At 39.5% G+C, this 21,265-nt stretch overlaps 1 protein-coding gene across 5 annotated transcripts in view; it reads right to left on the bottom strand.

Annotated features, from left to right (window-relative positions):
* LOC103136055 (AT-rich interactive domain-containing protein 1B) overlaps nt 1-21,265 on the bottom strand; it is a 195,921-nt gene that overhangs the window by 165,720 nt on the left and 8,936 nt on the right. The gene's annotated exons all lie outside the window — the stretch shown is intronic.

The raw sequence follows: 21,265 nt of genomic DNA, 5'->3' as shown, positions 1-21,265 counted from the left end.
AAAAAACTACACAAAAATGTCTAGAACAATCATTGAACTAAAATGTGAAAATATGTATAAGTTTTAATCTTACTAAGAAAGCAAAGAATATGCTCTTATAAATAAATAAACTCAACAAAAGGGTTATGCAGGATCCAGACGTTTTTTTTTTTGTTTGTTTTTTTTCTTACAACTGAAACATTTCATGCTTATAAATTGGAGTCTGGTAATTGAGGTAACCAAGCAGTCAATACTGGCTTCAAAAAGCACATTGCTGGAGCTGGGTTTCTTATTATAAGAAGCCTCCTCCCCTCACCCCCAAAAAAGAAATGAAAAAAGAAATTCAAAGAGAAGAAAGAAAATGTTTCCAGGGCTTTTTTTTATCCCATCGTATAGCAAGTATTTCAGTGAAGTTTCAAGGGTTTGTTTGGGGTCTCAGTAAGCCACTGGAAAATTCCTGTACAGTGCATCGGGCTAATGCTAATCCGCCACCAGTAGTTTGTCAGTCTGCAGGGAAGATAAAGTGACATTCCTCTGCCTTTCCTTTCTCCTTTCATGCTCTCTTCCTTTTGTCTCTGCCATGTAGGATCATGAGTGATTTATGACATTTTGCTCCCACTGTTTCTTATACACACTTTCACTTCTCTTCTCTTTCTCTGTAACTAACTGCCTTCTCTTCCTCCACCACCACCACCGCCACCCTCCTCCTCCTCCTCCTCTGGTTCCTCTCCTCTCCCCGACTCAATATCACCTCGTCTACCGTAGAGGAGAAATTGCAGCTGCCTCATATTGCCAGGCTAATATCAAGAAGACATGTCAGGGGAAGGGAGCACTTTATACAGCTGGTTACGAGTAGATGGCCAAGGTGCTTCACTTTTTAAAAAGGGTTTTGCTTACTGAGGCATGTGCATGGGATAGTTTGGACTATTTCACAAAGTGCAGAGTGGATGGAGAAAGAGAAACTGATTTAGAAATAGAGAGAGTCAGGATAGTGAGAAAATTGGTGTAAGAAAGCTAGAGAGAGAGGCATGAGTGTTCATGAGTGTCTGAAATTATTTCACAGCATGGAGGTGCATGAGCGGGTGTGAGGAGGGTTATCCTGTCATGGTTCACATAATCAGGACTTCAGTAGTTAAATGTAACATTTAATTAGTTGCTGGTACATGGTTCTGGTTGAAATCATAAGGTGCACCTCTTTCTGATTCATCCGTATTCTCACGCGAAGCTATTAATAAGGGAATTATTCACAGCTTTGCTCAGTGAAACTGGTACCAGGTCTGGCGATTGCTTAGCACCAGTTTCTCTTTGTTTCTACCACCAACAGATAAAGAACAGGTGCTGCAGTGGTGCGGCGTTAACCCTTTCATTAATCAGCTTTAAGCACTGTTGCTTAAGGTCAGCTTAATTCATGAGTTCACAGAACTGCCCATTTTAGCTAAGCATTACAACATGAAGCTTCAATGTTAATAAGAAGTTGAATTTGATATCACAGGTAAGACTATGAATCTAGGTCAGTGCATCATATACATCTCTACTCAAACTCCTTGGTTTAACACTAACACACTGTCAGGAGTTTTCACGTAATTCTTGCGTAAATAAAGCTTTATAGCTCTTGTTTGAGTAATGTAATTTGGTGCTAGCAATAAGTTAAATATAGTGATTGGGAAAAACTGCAAACAAGTCCAAGTTTTAAGAAGATATTTTTTTTTTCTTCTTCTTTTATTCTTTCCTGAGTGATTTATGGTCTGTAAAATATGGTAAATCCCACAGGTTATCCAACTATAACAAGCTCAGCCCAGGCGTGGTGTCATTCCCACAGCCGACCTCCAACATTCAAGACAAACTAAACAAAGCATAAGTTAAAGATTGGCCTTTGCAACTATACTTTCTCGGGACTGAAAACACTTTGGGGGAAGGATAAAAAATGAATGTTATAATAAAAATAGTGCAACATGTAAGATCAATAATTTTAAAAAAATCTATCTCACAAAATTATTGACCACGCTGAAGTAAAGTGCACAAGAGAGTAATTGTTGCTCTAATTTCAAGAAAGGAAAAACACTTTTCTCATTTCTTGTATAAAAGTGTCATGCCAACTTTTTAAACATTAATGGCTGAAGTTTAACTTGTCTGTTTCCACTTATCCAGAGAAATCATCATGTTATTCATAGTTGCTTGTTAAGCTTTAGTTGGACACTAGAAAGGACTAATAAACAAAAAGTTAACTCAATTTCAGGAGCACCAAAATAGAGCTAGCCCTCAAGTCCGATTGGAAATACATTAAAAACTAACCGAACACAAAAGAGGTGATTCACTATTTTTTTTTCTTTTTTTTTTAGGCGAATTATGTTCTCAAACAGATGCTGGTCATATGTTTCTAATGTAGCAATAATGGCGCTTTGGATAAGTAAAGGGCAGCACACGTCCTGCTCAATCTGTAAAAAAAAACAAACAAAAAAAAAACAAAAAAACTGAAGGTAGACAGAAAAACACTCTTCAGTTTACATGGCACCATGGCAGTTACGATATGAGGAAAATAACCCCCTGTTTCCAAACTCCGTCCAGTTCACTAGTTCATCTCAAGAGGTCCTTAGTTTGGCAAAATAACCCTGAGTGCAACACGAGTAAATCCCCTCATGCAGCTGCCAAGCATGCACACATGCTTGCAAAAAAAAGCCATTGAATCCTGCACTTAGGGAGGTACTGAAGAGAGAGAAAAAAACAACAACCACTACAGAGTTTTGGAAGCAAAAGAGTGGATTAAACACACACATGTTCGCAGCAGATTATCGCACACGCTCTTCCAGTTCTTGTAATGTTCCTCTCTTCTTCGTGCTGTTTTTAAAAAAAAAAATAAATAAATTTATGGGAAATTCTAAGATATAAGAGTCACAGTAAAATTTTATCTCATACACCAGTCGATTTTCTACACATCGCTCATGCCTACAAAAAGCCAAAACTCTCATGACAAGTTCCACTATATGGGATTTCAGCTCACTGGTCCCTTGTTCTTTGAGATATTTCCCTCACACCCCTGAGCACACAAAAAATGACAACAGCTCCTGACAAACTGAAATGTATTTTTTTTTCCTCTTAACTAGAGAGGAATGGCTGTTCTGTACTTTAGGGGGAAAAAAAACAAAAATGAATGTGACGCCGAGGGAACCGTGTTCGAGCCAGGAGGAACTGCCGATAAAAAGAAAAAAACAAAAAGGAACTACGCAGAAATTGTTTTTTTTTTGCTTTCTTGAAATGTGTTTCTCACTTTTGTTCATCTGGGCCCGCCATTCAATGCAGGTGTAGAAAAAAAAAAAAAAAAAAAAAAAAAAAAAAAAAAGGAGGCATGGGAGACAATAGTAATTCAACTGCTAAATTTAAAATTCAATTTATGAACTCCTCTCGATTCTTGTGAGCTTTCTTTTTTTTCTGCTCCCTTTCTTACAAAACAAAGCCATTAAAAGAGAACATGGGTGAAATTACTGTTGGGTGAAACCTGCCAAATTGCTTTTCAGAGCTCAATCGACAACATTTTTTTTTTTATGTTCCAAAAATGATTTTCCTCCCCTCTCCCTTTAATGTGCTAAGTTGTTAATCAGGAGAAAGCAAAATGTTTGACGCAAACGGGTGGGAAATACGGATTATGAGACACACACTGGGATCAAAGAAACATAAAACTATATTGGTAAACGGTTATTATTCCAGTCCCATTTTGGATGAAGAAATGCCTTGGGGGTGGGAGGGTAGTGCTGCTTTTATCAGCTTTGTTGAATGACTTTTTTTAGTGCAAGCCTAACACATATGTTACATCCACAAACTTGCCTTGGTATTTTTGCTATAGATTGAAAATATAGGATACTTAAAGTGGAAGGGAAAAAAAACTGAAAAGCTATGCCATACATTTGCATTCAATTTGAATTTACTTATAGATGCTTATATGCATAAGTAAAACCCAGTGCAAAAAAAAAACACATTCAGAAATCACCTAATTAGTAAATAGAGTACACCTGTATTTAGTCAAAGCTTAGCGTTAAACCAGCTGTTGTTTGGAGGCCTCAATTTTGAAAGAGAACATTATCAAAGAAACAGCCTCATGAAAATAATGGAACGAGGCCGACAAGTCAGAGTTGTGCGATATTAAATTATAATCATCACTGGAATGTTGCCTTCTCAAAAGACTGCTTGGATGCAATATATGATAGGATCTTATATCTGAAGTTCCATGGATGCAAATTCTTAATGCCAATAATATATCTTGCCTGTTTTTATCACTACCTTCAATGGCCACACAATGTGTCTATTTTAGTAGCTAAGAAGCAGATGCTCATAAACTACGGCTGGAAAATAGTGACAAATGGAAAAAAAAATTAAAAGAACAAGTCGATATTATCACCACAATATTCAGCCATGGTATCTCATTTAATAGTTTTTCTGATACTGTGCAGCCTTGCTGCAAACTTACAAAGACATTGTTTTTTCTCCTAAACTGCCAAACAGAGTAATGGGAGAAATAAAAGCAGCTGAGAGGCTCACGGTTACTGTGGGGGAGCTGCACAGATCTGCAGCTAAGTTGGCAGATTTTGTTTTTAAATGGGAAAAACTATTGATTGTCCTACATGTAAAACTCTTAATGGGCTAAAACACCAACACCATGTGGCATCAAATTAATGGGAAGTTGGATGGAACTAAATAGAGGAAAATACTGGAAGAAAACATGCTAGATGCTGCAGAATACGTGAGACATGTCTCCTGCAAAAGGAGTGGTTTAGAACAAAGCATAGATATGTGCTAGCATGTCCCAGACAAAGTCCAGACATAAATTAAACTGATAATCTGTGGCAAGACTTGAAAAAGATGGTCAAAAATGCTCTCTCTATCTAATCTGGCTGAGCTTGAGCTACTTTACAAAGCAGAGTGAGGGAAGATTTCGACAGATCTACAAAAGTCCTATAAACATACATCACAAGACTGTAACTGCAAAGAGAAGCTGTTCCAAAAAGTATTGAGTCAGGGAGTTTGAATACATATACATGCTACAATTTTAGGTCTTTACTTGAGAAAGAAAAAAAAAAAAAAAAGCAAACCATCAATCATTTTCGATCTACTTGCTGTTTATGCGTTGCTGCATGTCGTATCACATCGAATTTTCATATAATACATTTTAATGTAAGAAAATGCAGAAATCTTTAACGGGTGAATTACTTTGCAAGGCATGATTCTTTCCAAGTCAGCCTCTGTCTGGAGATTTTTGCTACCCGCAATCTACAGAAAGCTGAAAAAACACAAACTGTATATCTTACCCACAGCAGTACAGTGGGCTACGGATTCCTGCCTTTAGGGCTGAAGTGTCTCTGCTTCCGTCTTCTGTGGGGGTTTTTAAAAACTCGAACAGCACAGCCGTGTCTATACAAACAACGATGCAATAAAAGATGTTCCTTCATATGTTCTTTATGGGCTACAAGCTGCTTTATTGAGAAACAGCTACTTCTGAAATTGGCTGAACCCCAAAAGAGCAATTCAGCAAACTATTTTGATCCTTTATATCACCAGGTGGTTTAACGCTGGCTGCTGCAGGATTTCTCTCTCTCTCTCTCTCTCTCTCTCTCTCTCTCTCTCGCTTTCTCTCTCTGTCAGACGGGTAATAGTTTCTGTTGAGAGGTTTGAGGATACTCTCTGAGTTATTCCAAAGGAAAGCATGTTTAGATATCAAATGTTGCAAGGTAGCCATGTGGAAATATGTTAAATCACTAAAACATAATGATGTGATGACACAGAAAGTAATATGTTACTTTCTGTGTCATCACATCATTATCCATCATCATTATTTATATAGAAATCAATGCTTTTTAGCACTGAGTGAACTCTGCAGAGTTTCATTTGAGACATTTTATTGTAATCAACAGGGTTCACAAATATTTTTTTTTCATATGTCTAAAAATACTATTTTCCAAATTTAAAGAATTTGCGGTCCATTTTAATTGACTTTTATCAAATAAATTGAAATTCTGACAATATCTAAGGCAGATATCTCCACAGTGGTCACATTTTGAACATGGAAACTGAAAATCCCACACACTGGACGCATGGGTGGATGAACGGATGGACGTGTGTAAATGTCAGAACATTCTACACACAAGTGGGTACAAATATTCCTCATACTGTATTTCTGTCCCTAGCTAATCTAGCCCTGGATACTACCTAAGTTCCAGACTTTTCCAGACTGCAGAGGAGCCCACAGTGAAACCGTTTTAGCATGTGTGCACATGTGAGGAGAAACAAATACAGATAATTATTGTCAACAGCCCCTCTTTATCCTCTCCGCTGCGCCTGTCTCTGGAGACTCAAAGTGCTGCAGCCACAGTCTGTTGGGAGAAAAAAACCGTACCGTCTTCTCTGTTATTTATTTGCACCATACAGAGCAGAGCACGCTCAAACTCTTTCTGAACTGCAGGGTCCTGTGATGCCTCTTCCTCCAGTACAAAGCTGCAGTGTTCAGCAGTAAAACCCCATGCGTTTGCGGCTATTGTCTAACAAAGATGAGGAATGAAATAGGATGGGAAGATGACGAGGTGGCACAAGGAAGTTTACGAAGATGAGAAGAGACTGCAGCAAAGGGCGAATGCAGATCGAGTTCCATACTAATGTGTGCAAATTCCCCCTGCTCCTGCTGACTAAGATTAGAAAAATTAATTTCATGGATGCAGAGACAATACTGATGTCATCAAGCAGAGAGGAGAGAAGCGGCGCACTGTTAACTCCTCCCTGCCCAGCCTCCCTGAGGAATAGATCCCTCATTAGTGTTGGTTCATCACTTCGTTCCACTGTCAGGACTCACCAAACCAGATACTCAATACTGACAACAAACTAGAAATCTTAGCTTTTGCAGATCTGCCACTTAAATCTATGCAACCCCGAGAACACAGAAGCTGTGCCGCATGCATGTTGACATCCCCATGTGTCTGCTTTATCTCCAAGTGCAACAAACTCCGTAAATTATGTCTTGCAACTAAATCTAATCCCGCATCTCAGCACGCATGCCTTGTTAGTAAAAGGACTCATAAGGAATGACAGTGTGAAGAGTAGCGCTGGTCCGCAGGGAGACAGGAAGAGCCAAATTACATTTCTTCAGCCCAACATGCCTGGATGGTGCAGGCAGAAAGGCATGACAAGTGGCTGGCAATGGGAAGAGAGGTGCAGAAAAGGCAGGTGAATTGTTTACATACACTGTGCATGATTCCCAATGAGGCTGCGAGCTGAGAAAGAGAAAAGCAGACAAAGAGAAGCCAGATAAGGTGTTGTTGTTGTGCGTTCTTTTGTGTTTGGCGCAACGCTTCATAATTGCTCCGTCTCTCCTGCGTCGTCCTTCGGAGCTGCTGATCGGCATGCCCTCTGCAGTTGACACCAATATTTACACAGCAGACACAACACACGCTCAGAAATTCATCTGACCACTCCGAACCCCCACCCGTGTGTGTCGGGGAAAAAGTTGCTAGGCGTTTGGTTCGTCACGGCCCGCACAAAGACGTCATTAAGGGAAGAGAGGACGGGGGAGCGGAGGAGAACGGAGGACAGGAAAGGGAGAGAGCGGGTAGGGAGGGGGGGGAGGAGGAGGCGAGAGGCTGCTTCATCTGTCTCAAGTGAGATTGGGGTCGCAGGGTCACCGGAGCCCTTTTCCTTCGCCGAAACTGGGAGCTAAAGAGGCGGCTGGGAGAAGGAGAAGGAGAAAGGGGGGGAAGAAATGGAAAAAAATCTCAGTGACAAAAACAAGATGCGCCTGACATGCCTGCAACACGCCATTAGGGAATGAAAACAAATAAAATGCAATCGTGTGCAAACAGTTGAGGAAGCATGTGTGAAAGGAGCCACATTGTGAATTTGGCAGTCAAATCTCCTGTCTGGATGCAGTTTTCCCAGATGGAATTCATTCAGATTTCCACTGAAGGAAGAAGGCACTCATGGATGAAAATAAACAAACAATGCATACAATCTAGAGCACAAAGCTCATTTTACAGTTTTGATTATTTACTTGGAAATTAAAATTCCTAGAATCTTAAACAATGGATTATTTCTGTGCCGTGTTTTTTAAGCAGAAAAATTCCATTTCTACTTCAAGAAAGTCTTTCTATGACGAATAAGATCTAAAGCAGCACTTAACAGTAAAAAGAAAATCTTCCAATCTGAGTGGAGCAAGAGAAATGTGCTCCTCTCCAACTTCCTCTGTTCACAGAACCCAACAGGGAGACGATATTACACAACTGGGGGAAACAACACAAAAAGCGTTGGGGTGCCCCAAAGACTGTTGCTATTTTATTTGATTTTTTAAATAATAAAGAATATTTATTTATTTATTTTTCAAAGACTAAAAAAAATATATATAAATTTTTCTTTTCACTCAAATCAATGCAGCATTGTATAGGTTACTAATACATTGCCAATTTGCAATTTACATCTCACGCCGCTTTAAAAGACAAGTAGACTGAATGCAAAACAGACAACCACATCAATAAAGTCATATGCATTCCGGTTCAATCCTGGTTATAAACTAATGCATTAAAATACAGCTTAGAATGCTTATGAATAAAAATGTATCCATCAAAAAAAATGTTATCTATTTTTTTTAAATCTCTCTCCACCTATCTTGTTAAGTGGAAAAGTTGGTCGTAAACGTGCAGACTGGAACGGTCCCATATATAAAAATGCACTGTGAGAGGCGAAAAAATAAATATCTTCACAAATAATTACAAACAAGTTCCTGTGTATTACAGAATGCGTTAGTAAGTGCTACTAGCACCACTGTGCTCAAAATAGGGTGAAAATTTGTAAATGAACACTAAGCATGAAGACCAACCGAAATGATGCTAAAGGGTCCTGAGGGGCCACTCTCTCCTTCATCCATTAGTCTTCCTTTAAGGCAAAGCTTAACGAGCTCCTCGGGCAGGAAGGCTGCCCACTAAAGAAGATGCAGCTGCAAAAAATTATGAATATTGAAGCATGTAAAGCAAGGAAAAAATACACCCCCTTCCCTTTTATTTGGCTTGTGCCTTGATTTCATTTGGCAATTATGAGAGACATTGTAGCAATCCTAGATTAGCTGGAAAAGGGAAATTATGTCACTGCTGTCATGCAGTTAAAGAGTTTTCCCATGAAAACATGGATTCTCATGAACTTTTTTTTTTTTTCTTCTTCCTTTTGGAGAACTGCTCAGTTCCTCCGGGTGTAACCATCTCTGTTTCTCAGGCAAGCGATCCATCACTTTAAAAACAAAAACAACAACCATCCTGACCTTCCTCCTCAGGCTGATATTAGATACTCATTAATAGTCACCTGAAACAATTTGAACCTGATTGATTTCATTATCGGACTCAGCGTGACACACAAGGCTCCCCCGCCTCTGATAGCTCAGCTGGAAATTTACAAAGTTAATTAAAAAAAAATTGATTTTCATACAAGTTTTCCTGCTCTGCTCAACCGAGGTAAAGAGACGCAGAGGGCGTCCTCTTGAAGCGCGGCGGCGGTGATGCTGAGTGAAGCACAGCGGGTTAGAGGTTTGAACATTGTGAATGCGTGTTAGCGTTGAGCTACTACAGACAGACTTGTTTCCTCTCCAAACCCTCACATACCAAAATCCCATCACCTTCTCACCTTCCGCATATTCTCAAGCACACAACTCCCCATCTTGTTTTTTCCCCCCCGTAGATCCATATAACAGTCCAGCCAGCAGCAGATGTGGCCTTAATTTTCTCCTGTAATGAATGTGTCCCCTTGCCCTCCATACCTGCTGTGAAGGCTTCTCCAGCATTGGTCCTCTGGATTGAGGTTATGGGCCCTGGAAATAAGCTTTTCTTCTCCACCCCCCCACATCTGCAGCGCCCTCGAGGTCGCCCTCTGGGAGGCCCCGGGCTCCATGAGCCCAGGCCAGGCCTCCAATCTCCTGGGCCGTGACTGGGAATCAATCACTGAAGTTGGCTGAAATCATGAGGGGAGGGTTGGGGGCCGATCAATGAGAGGCTCCAGGCTTGTGGGAAGCTTGATGCATGGCCTGGCTGCACATGCACACCTCTGACTCACAGGGAACTCCACCATTAACTCCCATTATTACTGAGCCCCAGGGCAGCTATGTTTACGGTGGACCATATGAATAACATATGACTGGGAAACTGCAGTTATTTAGACTTCATTACATCTCAACATCTCAACATCTCAGTTGGAATAAATGAAGAGTTTTTTATCAGCCACAATGTGTTTGTAGCAGTGTGATCACACAGTGAATTGAGCCTTTCAGCGTGAATGCCCTGTTGACTTTTCTCGTTCATGTTTTATTGAAAGGCAGATTTTGCAGAGTTGCACAGAGGAATCAGCTGTTGCGACAGGACTCATATGATTTTCAGTGTGAATGGTGAACTGCACAATTGGCAATTAAAAAAATTGGATGTTTCACTGATCAGGACATGGACCATCACTAAGCAACATCAGGTCAAGCTGGCAACACAACTAAATGTGAATACTGTTCCAGAAGATTCAAAATTAGCTAAGTAGATTTGCCAATGTTAAAGGAAGCTGTCAGAAGTGGATGTCCACACCTGTTATTGATTAAGGCTGAGAGAAAGCAAGAGAGAGCAAGACTTAAGCAGGTAACAAGAAGGCTGAACGGAACACGGAAACATTGCTCTGTTTTATTCTTTTGAGGTCTCTGTTTCTCTCTGTCATTAAAGATGCTGGGTTGGAGATGTTTGCAAACTCTTGAAATATCAAAGTTGCAACAATGATCTGTATTTTTAAGGGAGTACACGCAGAGACTGGTGTTTTACCAGAAAGCTAATTGTTAACATTAGATTCCATAATCTTTTTTTTTTTTTTCAAAATAGCTAATTTAAAATGAAAATGAAGTATACTTTTCTATTACATGTCTTTGATTTATTCAAGATGTGAAAGAGAGAGAGAGAGAGAGAGAGAGAGAGAGAGAGGGAGTGTGTGTGTCTTAATAATGCAAAACAAAGTAAAGCAAAGCTGCTGTTTTTAATCTATTTGAGCTTTAAACCTGTGTTTGCCAGAAAACATGCTGCATTTGAAAAGGTTGGAAGAGTTTTGGAAATCGTATAATTCTTTACTGCTAACATACGGATCTACATTCACTCGAGAGTAAACATGGATGCTTATGTTTAAACAGCAAAAGAGCAAAAGACGGGTCAAAATATATGTTCCTGCTTCTTGTCCATTGAACGAACCGCACTGGCAGCCTCTGGTTGCAGACAATGCTCCAAGGCACAGCACCCAGCAATCTTTTTTGAACCTACTCTATATAATTCTGAGTTAAATATATTCAAGATTTGCTCAGGAATGTGCAGCTTCGATTTCCTGTGGAGAAGCATTTCTTCCCGCAGCGCGTCTAACTTTGTGATAGAAAATAGGAGCTTACCTGTAGCATGTAGGTAGAAAACAAATGTGAGCCAACTGTGTTTGTGTGTGCAAAAACAAGAAATTGGTACTCTGACAAACTGTAAATGCGCAGCATGTCTGTGAACGTCTGCCAGTATGAGTAAAACATGTAGTGTGCGGGTGCGTGCGTGCGTGTGTGTGTGTGAGATCAGTGTGTACCATCTGTGTCCAGATGTTGCGTAGAGAGCAGGCTGCGCGGACAGCCAGGCTGTTGGCAGGTCTTCTGACAGGCCTGTGTTCCTTATTGATAGAGGGATCACAGAGACAGAAGAGTCAGTCGTGCTTAGCTGGACCACAATATTGTCCTCTCTGCTGTTATTCATCTCTGCCAGCCCGGGAGAAAATGGGATGTTCTGAGCCAAGTCTGTAGCTGTCAGATCTGGGCCAAATAAAGAGCTGAGCAGGTTTCAAACATTTGGAAAGCAGCTAAAGGAACGTTTGATTTGTCATCCAGATGCAGACAGATTACCATATGTAATTTCTCACAAAGTCATTTCAAAACAGAGGAACCTAAAGTGAAAGTTCACTGGGGCGAATGGCAGGGAACAACATGTTGGTGAAGTGGTTAAACTAGTTTCTGAGTGATAAAAAAAAAAGAATAAAAAAAGTTTTTGTGGCAACGTTTTCTAGATCCAATGTTTTACATGTGCTTCTGTTTTTTTTCAAACCAAAATAAACTTAAAGACATTTGGATAAATCTTAAACTAAAAAGCATTTCGGTGGACAAAATAAAGAAAGAAAATAACTAAGAGTTTGTCTTTCCCTTTGACTTTTATGAAAGACATCTGTGGGCTGCTTTGCTTCCACTGCTGCCTCGCCAAACTGTCTCCTGACCCCAGATCCTGTATCATCTTTTTTAACAGACTCCATCCAGGGTTATGGAGCTGGGCCGACATTTATAGAGGGTAGAGCCTTTTCCAAGAGCTTTGATCCAGCAGGTTCTATTGCCTATAGCTTTGCAGGGGTCACTCATGAAAAGCATTGCGGCCAGAAGTGTTTTAAACTAAGCCTCATTTATGAGGACTCATTAGGTGCTGTGTGTGTCTCTGTTAAAGCTGCCAGTGGTGTATTTTTTTTGTGTTTTTTAAACAAATTTGCGCTGTCAATTAAAGCAGAGGTGGGTAATGGAGTAAGGCTTTCTGCGGCAGGATGTAACAACGTGCAATGTTTTTAAAAGCACATTGAAGAAAAACAAAAAATATATATATGTATTTGAGTTGATGACATCACAGGAGCCACACGAGTTGAACTGATTAGCTGGAACCTTGAATAGGAATTTTATTAAAATCTAGAAAAAAAAAGTGCCCTTTTTTTTGTTTGTTTTTTTGTTTTTTTGCTTGGAGTAAAGTTGGGTCAATGCAGCGAAAGTGAAAGAAGAATCAAATTGATCAGCTGGTGTTAGTAAAGTCCTTTGAAGGATGAATTTGAGAAAAAAAAACAGGCATAAAAACATGGAACAAACTAGAGGACTTCACACAGTACAAAGTGTTAAAAACCACACTATAAAACAAAAATGATAAAACTGTTTTGTGTGTATTTGAGCATCAGCCGGCATTTTGAAGGAGGCATTTTATTAAACATGAAAGAGGAAAAAACAAGAAAATTACAAATAAATGTATTCAAAATAACTATAACAAGTTGCCTTATGCCTTGTGTGATGTCATCAAAGTGTGTGGAGGTTTCTATTTTGAATGGTAGATTTGATGTTAATTAAATATTGCCTTACAACAAAATTAGCAAAAACAGAAAGCGGACCATCGCCTGTTGCTCCATACAAGACCAAGAATTTCTGAAGTGAGTTTAATTGATTTCACAGAAAGGTCTGGTGAAATCAAACACTCTCTTCTCTAAGAGAGTGTTTGACATAAAGCCCAAAAAATTAAAAGCAAGTACAACAAAACTGCAACTCTGTGGAGGCCAAATCCAAAATTTCATCAGGCTACATAATAGCTCTCATTTCTGTCATCTCTTTTTCATCAAACCCCACTTTCCTGTATACAAATTATTCATGCCAACAGCTAAATGTATTCATACCATTCTGTTTACTTTATTACCACACTTTTATTCGGCTCTTTTTTCCACACATTTGTTTACAAGAATAAAAGCCTACTCTGACAGAATTATCCCCTCTTCACAACAAAAAATAAATCACAGCGCTTGCATACACATCATTCACACACAAAGAGCGCAGCTAAATTATAGATGGCCTCTCTCTCCCCAAATATGCATTTCATTAGCATTTCCTTCGCCTGTTGTTTTCCTTTTTTTTTCTTTTTTTTCTTGAATGCCTGCACACGCGACCCACTGAAGCTCATGCGGGAGTGTGTGTCAGTGTGTGTGACAGCAGAATGGGAACAGACTTGCAGCAAAGCAGGACGTGTCCTCTTTCCCAAGCCTAATTTAGGATTCAATTACAATACTCTTTAGAAAGCGTCGACTTCACAATTAATTATTTTAAGATTAGCCTGACACTAATGGGCCGGCCACTGATGCCAGCTAGAGTGAAACTGGACAGTCAGTCAGTTTAAAAGATATATATACCGTTCACAGTCTCTTCTTCTCTCAATCTTCTATATGAGGAAGGAAGAAACGGATCTTCCATCAGCTCTCCATGTCTCAGACCTTCCTTTGTCCTGACCTCTCTTTTAAGTCTGTCCGTCCGTCCGCCCCCCGCTCTCCCCACCGTTACTTTGTTTTGCACTCTGATCTCATTGTTGCTTCTCATGCAACCAATACAGCTTCTGGACTGAGGGCTGCTTTTTACAAGCCACCAGAGTCTTCCTCCACATCCTCATGCAGCCTCCCCAGAAAACCGAAAGCGGATGAGCCCTGCAACAAAGTCCGGGGCGCTCAAATGAATGCACGCATACACGCTGGTTTACAGCAGGTTGGTGTAAACCCACAAATGCGGCACCCCCCCTTTCCATCTGAAGTGACTGGACCCTAGCAAAGCATTCTTACTCCCACTTTGTCTCCAATGCTGCTGTGGCTGCTTTTCCTCCCACTAGCACACCCAACCAATCCTGTTTTTCTTTTTCTTTTCATTTCAAAAATGAATGTCATCATCCTTCCCTTTTTCTCCCTATGCCATTTCTCCCACCATCTCCTCCAGGCAAAACTCCACTGAACCCCCCCCCCCCCACCACCACCACCACCACCTCCGATTCTGTTTATTTAAATATTTGATATGCAAGCAGTCAGGAAATAAATGTCAGAAGAGGAAAAGGGAATGAATATGAAGGATGTGGGGAACAAGGCCATTACTGGTAATGATTTCTATTATATACACCGCCCTCAAAGCGTTATATCCCCCTCCCACACCACACACACACACGCACACACGCAGACACACACACACACACACACACACATATATATACAGCACCACTATACAGACGCGAGTCTCGATATGTTGAAGCAACAGGGACTGTAGATGCGGCAGTGTCTTAAAAGTCTGAACACGCATGCAGGTAGAGGCAGTTGCACAAATGCAACTACACACTTGTTCAGCCGGCGATATAGAAAATAGGCCTTCCCATGCACAATTGACTTCTAATATTTTGTAAACTCCTCAAGTCGTCCGTTTAGCAGGCATTGCAATTTCAGTGGATTTGAAAGAAGCAGCACTTTGACAAAAACTAAAAAAAAAATCTTAACAAATGCGTTCTCTCTCCCTGAAAGTACCATTTCTAACGCAACTATTGAAGTAAGAGCACAACCGTGTTGTTCCCAAGTAAAATGAATATTGGTTTGGTGAAGTGCAAGAATTTCCATGTAGTTTCATGTGTAGCCACTGAGGAGGATGAGCTGTGTTGCAGGGCAGCAGTCTCTGAAACAGGATTTGCAAAAGTCTGATCAAATGTTTTTGCTTAGTCCCTTGAACATTTTGAAAATTGATGATAAAAAAAATTGCTTTCATAACAATGTAAAATATTATGTCTCTCCACTATTGAACTCTGCTTTTTTCTTCAAAATAATATCAGCTTATATCAGAAATTTATTTGCATATTTAGTCATTTTGAACTATCGTGTCATATCATTCCTTCGCATTGCGTGTTTGCATGCAAGGTAAATCAAAAGTGAGAAAAAGGAGGAGAGAAAAGAGAAAGTACACAACCATACTTTCTCACAGAACACCCTTGAATTTCACCTTGATGATGATATGCTGAAAACTAGCAGAACAGCACACAAAAAAAATCCCTAATTAAGAACAAAAATACAATGTTCATTAGCACATACAGATATACGGGCTTGGCCTTTTGGGGCCTTTTTATTCTCAGACCTAACAAACTCCCCGGCCTAACTAAAGGGCGGCAGAAGGGGAAAGTGGCATCACATCAGGAGTCAAAAGTCAAAGTGAGGTGCTGCCGGCATTTGACCTCATCACCTCTAATTGACCAAATAATGCTGGATCCCCATGAGATGTTTTCCATCTGTCACCATGCAAAAGTGTCTGCAAGGATACAGTGATTCTGCATCCTTGCATTATCTTTCTGATAATGAGCACACACATCTTGCACAATCTCATACAAATACACATCGTTTCATTACTTTTAGAGGTAAACTTCCTTCACACACAAGCTCCCTGCTCCCCTCTGCTCCCTCCAGAGTCCAGGTCAGGGTGCCCTCCAGAGCGCTTCACCGTCTCCGCTGTTAATTACCACTAATTGGCCCTACTCGCCCCCTCCCCTCTTTGCTATAATGGAACCATTCATCTTTACTACTTAATGAGTAGGAACTGTAGTCACCCATCAAGGTCAACCACAACTAGCATCCAAAAGACAGAACGACATAAGCTTGGAAACACTCGAAGGAAGGTTGCTCTAGCCGTTAAAATACAAAGGAGAGAAACATAAAGTTGAAACAATTTCCACACATGACTTGGCTTTTTATTTATTTATCTTTTTTTATGTGGCCGATGTGTTAAAAAAAGAAGTTGAGAAATGCCTAGAAGCTGTGTGAGTCTGCACTGCCCGACCAAAAAAAAACAAAAAAAACAAAACCACAACACAGGCAGGGAGTTTCCAAAGACGCACTAATTAAAATATGAGTTATGTGAGCGAAAACAATGGCTTTCTCAGAATAATGCTGACCGTTGAAGTCAGACTGAGCTGCAAATACACAAAGTGCTTTTCCAAAAAAAAAAAGAAAACGAAAGGGGAAAAAAAAGAAGCACTGAGAGTTTTCTTATCTGGCTTGGGCGCACACGTTATTATCAAAACAATCACCCCGACTGTCGGCACAGATTCCAGCCTCAGCGGGTGAGAGGGCAACATGTTAGCATGTCTCAACCACCATCAAACATCTAATTAACACTGAATGTTTTAAATATTAGACCAGCGGCTGCTTTGTGTTGATTTCTGTGGTGATTCTAAAAAAAAAAAGATCAAAAATAGTTACTGCTGGAAAGACTGACTTAAATAAACAACCACCGAATTACTGAAACACTACTAGGTTTATTTAGCATCTCTGGAAAAGATGTGTAAAAAGCCCTATAATAAATTCAGTTTTTATTGCATTGAGAAACGTCTAACCTTTAGCTGCAGTATATTTATTCAGTGGGAAAAATCTTTTTCTCTCTGCTCTCTTCAACTCACACATGTTTTCTGTGGGATTTAGGTCTGAGAACACAGGAAGTCCTGCTTGTTTGTGTCTGGTGAAGCTTAGCTATGTTGATTTTGCCATATGTTTTGAATAATCATACACCAATAACAACCCATTTTCAGCTGTCTGATAAAGGCCACCAGATTAGTAAAGTCTGGCATTTAAAGGTTGTATGATGAAAGGCGCTCTAGCAAGGTTCATTTTGGATGAGAAACAGGCCCAAATCATCATGGATCCCCCACCGTGCTAAATAATGGGTATGGCTTATTTTCCACATATTTTTCACACACCCCTTTCTATGTTCTGTTCAAGTTTACAACTGCACGTAGGTTAGAAATGTATAATTTAATGGCTTATTTAGTTTATAAAGTCAACTGTTTACAGACTCTGTTCCACCTGGTTTTGCTTATTTGTTTGGTCTGCGGCAGACAATCTAAGAAAACAAACTCTACGTCTTTTAAAGTAGATCACAAAGCTCTGGTGTGAAAGTGCCTCTCGTCTCATCTTACGGAAGTTCCCAGATTCAGTTAAAGTCCCGGTAGGATTTAGCTAATTCCACGTTTATGTGTTCGATACGATGACAGAAGAGTTTCCTTTCTTCTTCTTTTTTTTTTACTGCTTGGCATGTAAATAGTGTCTGTTTGTTTTGGAGACTTATTCATGCCATTCTTTCCAGCAGTTCACCAACAGTGAACTTTGAAGATTTTGTTTTTTCTTCTACCTTCCCTGCACACTCAGTGTGGAGCCAAGATAAACTTGGATCCATTTTGGTGGCCAGTGGTTAAAAGAAATGTGTCACATCATATTCATAGTTGAGAAATAGAAAAAGATGGATTACAACTTTGTGGCTCCTAAAAATTAAGTAAATGTTAAAAGTACAAATTTAAAAAGGAACTCTGTGATATTTATTTTAATGTGATATTTAGAGTTACAAGAGGGCCAGCAGCAGTTATTTTCTGAGGAACAGCTTGTTTTTGTTTGGTTGGTTGGTGCAAATTAAAAAAAAAATCCAAATAAAAGAGACATTTAGGATTTTTTTGTGCGTGTTAAATTATCCTACCATAAGAGTTTATTTTGAGGCTTTATAGACATCCCGAACATGAGTGCCACTAAGTCTGTCTGTGTCAGGTCAGAAAGGACTATATCTTGCATCTTCCTGCACGAGCAAGGTAAAATGTAGGTCAATACCGTAAGCCGACACTTTAGCAGGTGTCTTACGCAGAGAACGTTTCATTTGGTTTCACACAGCGCTGCAGAGGCAAGAGCAGCCACGTGCTCCAGCAGAGCTGTGGCGATCAGCTCAGCGAGGGTACGTTTGTGAAAGGGAAGGTCTTCTATGGATTATGTTAATGTGGTATTCCACACTCCCCTCTGGCATGTGTCTGACATTACAGTAACCTTTGCATGTTTAGCCAACAGTAACAATGGATGTTCATTGAGCAGGGAGGGGGAAGCTCACACAGCGAGGAACACGCGGGCCCGAGATTAAACGTGCACAGCAAACATCTGCCCCCGCCATCCGCATTGATATTCTTTGCAAGAATTAATATCCTAAAGAAATAAGACATTCATGCTTCAAAATAAAGTTCACTCATGTTGTCAGTGTCTGTTCCAGTTCATCCGGTTTCTGCCAAAGGAGTGGCTGGAATGTAGAATAGTTGTCTGGCGGTGTCACAAGAAATAAGAGCTGTATCGAGAATAAATTTTGTATTTAAAACACCCTCCGCAACAAACTGCATTCTAATGCAACCTCAAATCCCGCACTCAATATCTCCAGGAAGAGCTGTGAAATATGCATGCATGTTTCCGGTTTTGCATATGTCCTTGCAAAGAAGAGGATGTGGTGTCAAGAAGTTTCCAAAATTCTTGAGTTAAAATTTATCTAAATGAAGCATCTTTTAGCCAGAAGTGACCGCCACTGTCCTGTTGTGACCACTGGCTATAAATTTAGAAAATACACGCCACACACACACACACAGGAGCTCTGGTGGATTTGGAAAGGGTTTGGTGGGGAGTTGTAAAGAGTGACAAGAGAATGTTGTGGGTAAGGAAAATATATGGCTTGTCATAAAGATGAATATGCATGGACAGTATGATGCTCGTGCTATGAAAACATTAAGTAAAAAAACAAAAAAATAGTTCTACTCTATTTACACAATGATATTTGCAGCTATAAGCCTTTTTGTTGTCTTTTAAACACCTTCTCCTCCTTTTCTATGCCTCTCAATGAGACAGAAAACAGGCGTAAGAGGATTACCGCAGCAAAGTACAAGTGCAGTGATTATTTGATATGCAAAGATTGTGTGAGGTCATCTGAGGTGCCTACGCTCCCTACCTGAGCGCCTAGTCTGCAGCAGATCGAAGGAAGGAGGCAGCCAAAAGTTCTCCCTCTCTTGCAAGATAGACAAATATGGCTGGTGTAAAAAATATATAGTATATATATATATATATATATATATATATATATATATATATATATATACAAGCATCAACCATCACTCTTATTAATGTAACGCTGTTTTAAAATAATACGTCAGTCTAGCAACTGACTCCAGGCTAACTAACTGAGCAGGTCATAACCTTATATCAGTTTATTACACTAGTCACTCTGTTGGAAACAGAGTAATAAAATTGTATGTCATTTTGTTCAAGTATATGTTCAAATAAACAAATATTATTTCTATTTTTAACAAACTGTAACCTACCTTTATTTATTATGTTATTTATTTTATCTCAGCAGCATCCTAGCTTTTCAGTTTTAAATAAAAGCAATTACATTATGCCAATCATTTTTGCTTTTCATTTGTTGTGGGAATATCATGCAATAGAGGTATTTTTACATCAATGTTATGCCATAAAAATCTCATTTTTATGACATGATAAAAATGAGATTTTTCTCCTAACCAGCTTCACAATCTGGTTATGAAGTTAAAACCTGAACAGAAATTTGCTAATAAATTACACAAGACAAAAAAAAATCTATTTATGTGAAAACAAAACTGACATTACATATCTATTTATAAAAAAAAGAAAAAAATTATGATTAAAATAATCAGATATTTTGCCCCATCTTTATTTTTGTGTCTTTTTGCTTCATGAATTCCATACAGCATCTCACTGGCAGTATACAGTACCTGTTATTTTTCACAGCCTAATACTGCTTCCATGACTGCAACTATTATGATCAACTCAAACAGCAAGAGCTGCCAAAGTACACAGCCTAGCAGGATTCCTTGTGCTGTAGAAGCTGGTGATGATGCCCATGGGTATTTCATAGGTTTGTTTCTGCAGGTATGACATCCACAAAATTATAGGAGTGAGGAATTTGAACTACACTATATTTAAAACTTTTCTCCGAATCATAAAAACATTGTTTATGGGAATATGTTATCTGTATTCTATTCAATGACATTTTCCGCTACAATTATGTACATACTTGTTACTTATTACACATGAAACAAAGAAACAGTAAGCAGAGGCAGAATAATGTTTCAGTAGCACCTGAGAGATCAGTATGGCTTAGTATATTAATGTTTGATAGGGTATGCTTGCTGTCTAAATACCTCTGAACTGACTACCGCTCCCTTGGGAGACTTGGCAAGTTGTTGGGAGCCTGAGGAGAAATGGAGAACAAGGTGTATTTAAAGAAAAATCTGGAAAAAGCAGAAAGCTTTGAAGTGAGAACATCATTTAAGAGTATAGTTGTCTCCCATACTTCATAAGAAGAAAAGATTAAATGAAATGTGTATTTATTACTTCGACTTAGGAACTCCACATGGCTAATTAGCATTTGTGAAGGTCAGGAGGGGCTAGTTGTGGGGTTACAAGAGGTAAAGGGCACCACCACTTGGCCTCATGCCTGCACAACCTTACACACACACAACCACGCAGACATGTGTTCAAGACCAAAAGCCCAAATACTTTTTCTTCCTCGTGTCGCTGACAAGGTTGAAGTGGGGAAGCTCCAGAGGGAGAGGACTTTAACTGCAATGACATTTGCCAGAGTTCTCTCCCTGATTTTCTGTTTCTCCCTTTTCTGTCTCTGTAAAGTCATTCAGTCAATTTCCTCAGAAATATGCATCGCTCTGTGTGACTCAGGTCAAATATGCCTTTATTTCTAGATTTCCAAATAATAATTGCTTACACAAGTCTCTACAAATGTGTGTTTAAAAAAAAAACAAAAAAAAAACATAGTCCACAATATATGGCTGTTGAAAGACTATGAGTGCCTGACCGCACAAGCTTTAAC

Source organism: Poecilia formosa, unplaced genomic scaffold (assembly GCF_000485575.1).
Source record: "Poecilia formosa unplaced genomic scaffold, Poecilia_formosa-5.1.2 Scaffold30, whole genome shotgun sequence".
Lineage (NCBI taxonomy): Eukaryota > Metazoa > Chordata > Actinopteri > Cyprinodontiformes > Poeciliidae > Poecilia > Poecilia formosa.
This window is presented reverse-complemented; position numbering and strand designations above follow the sequence as displayed.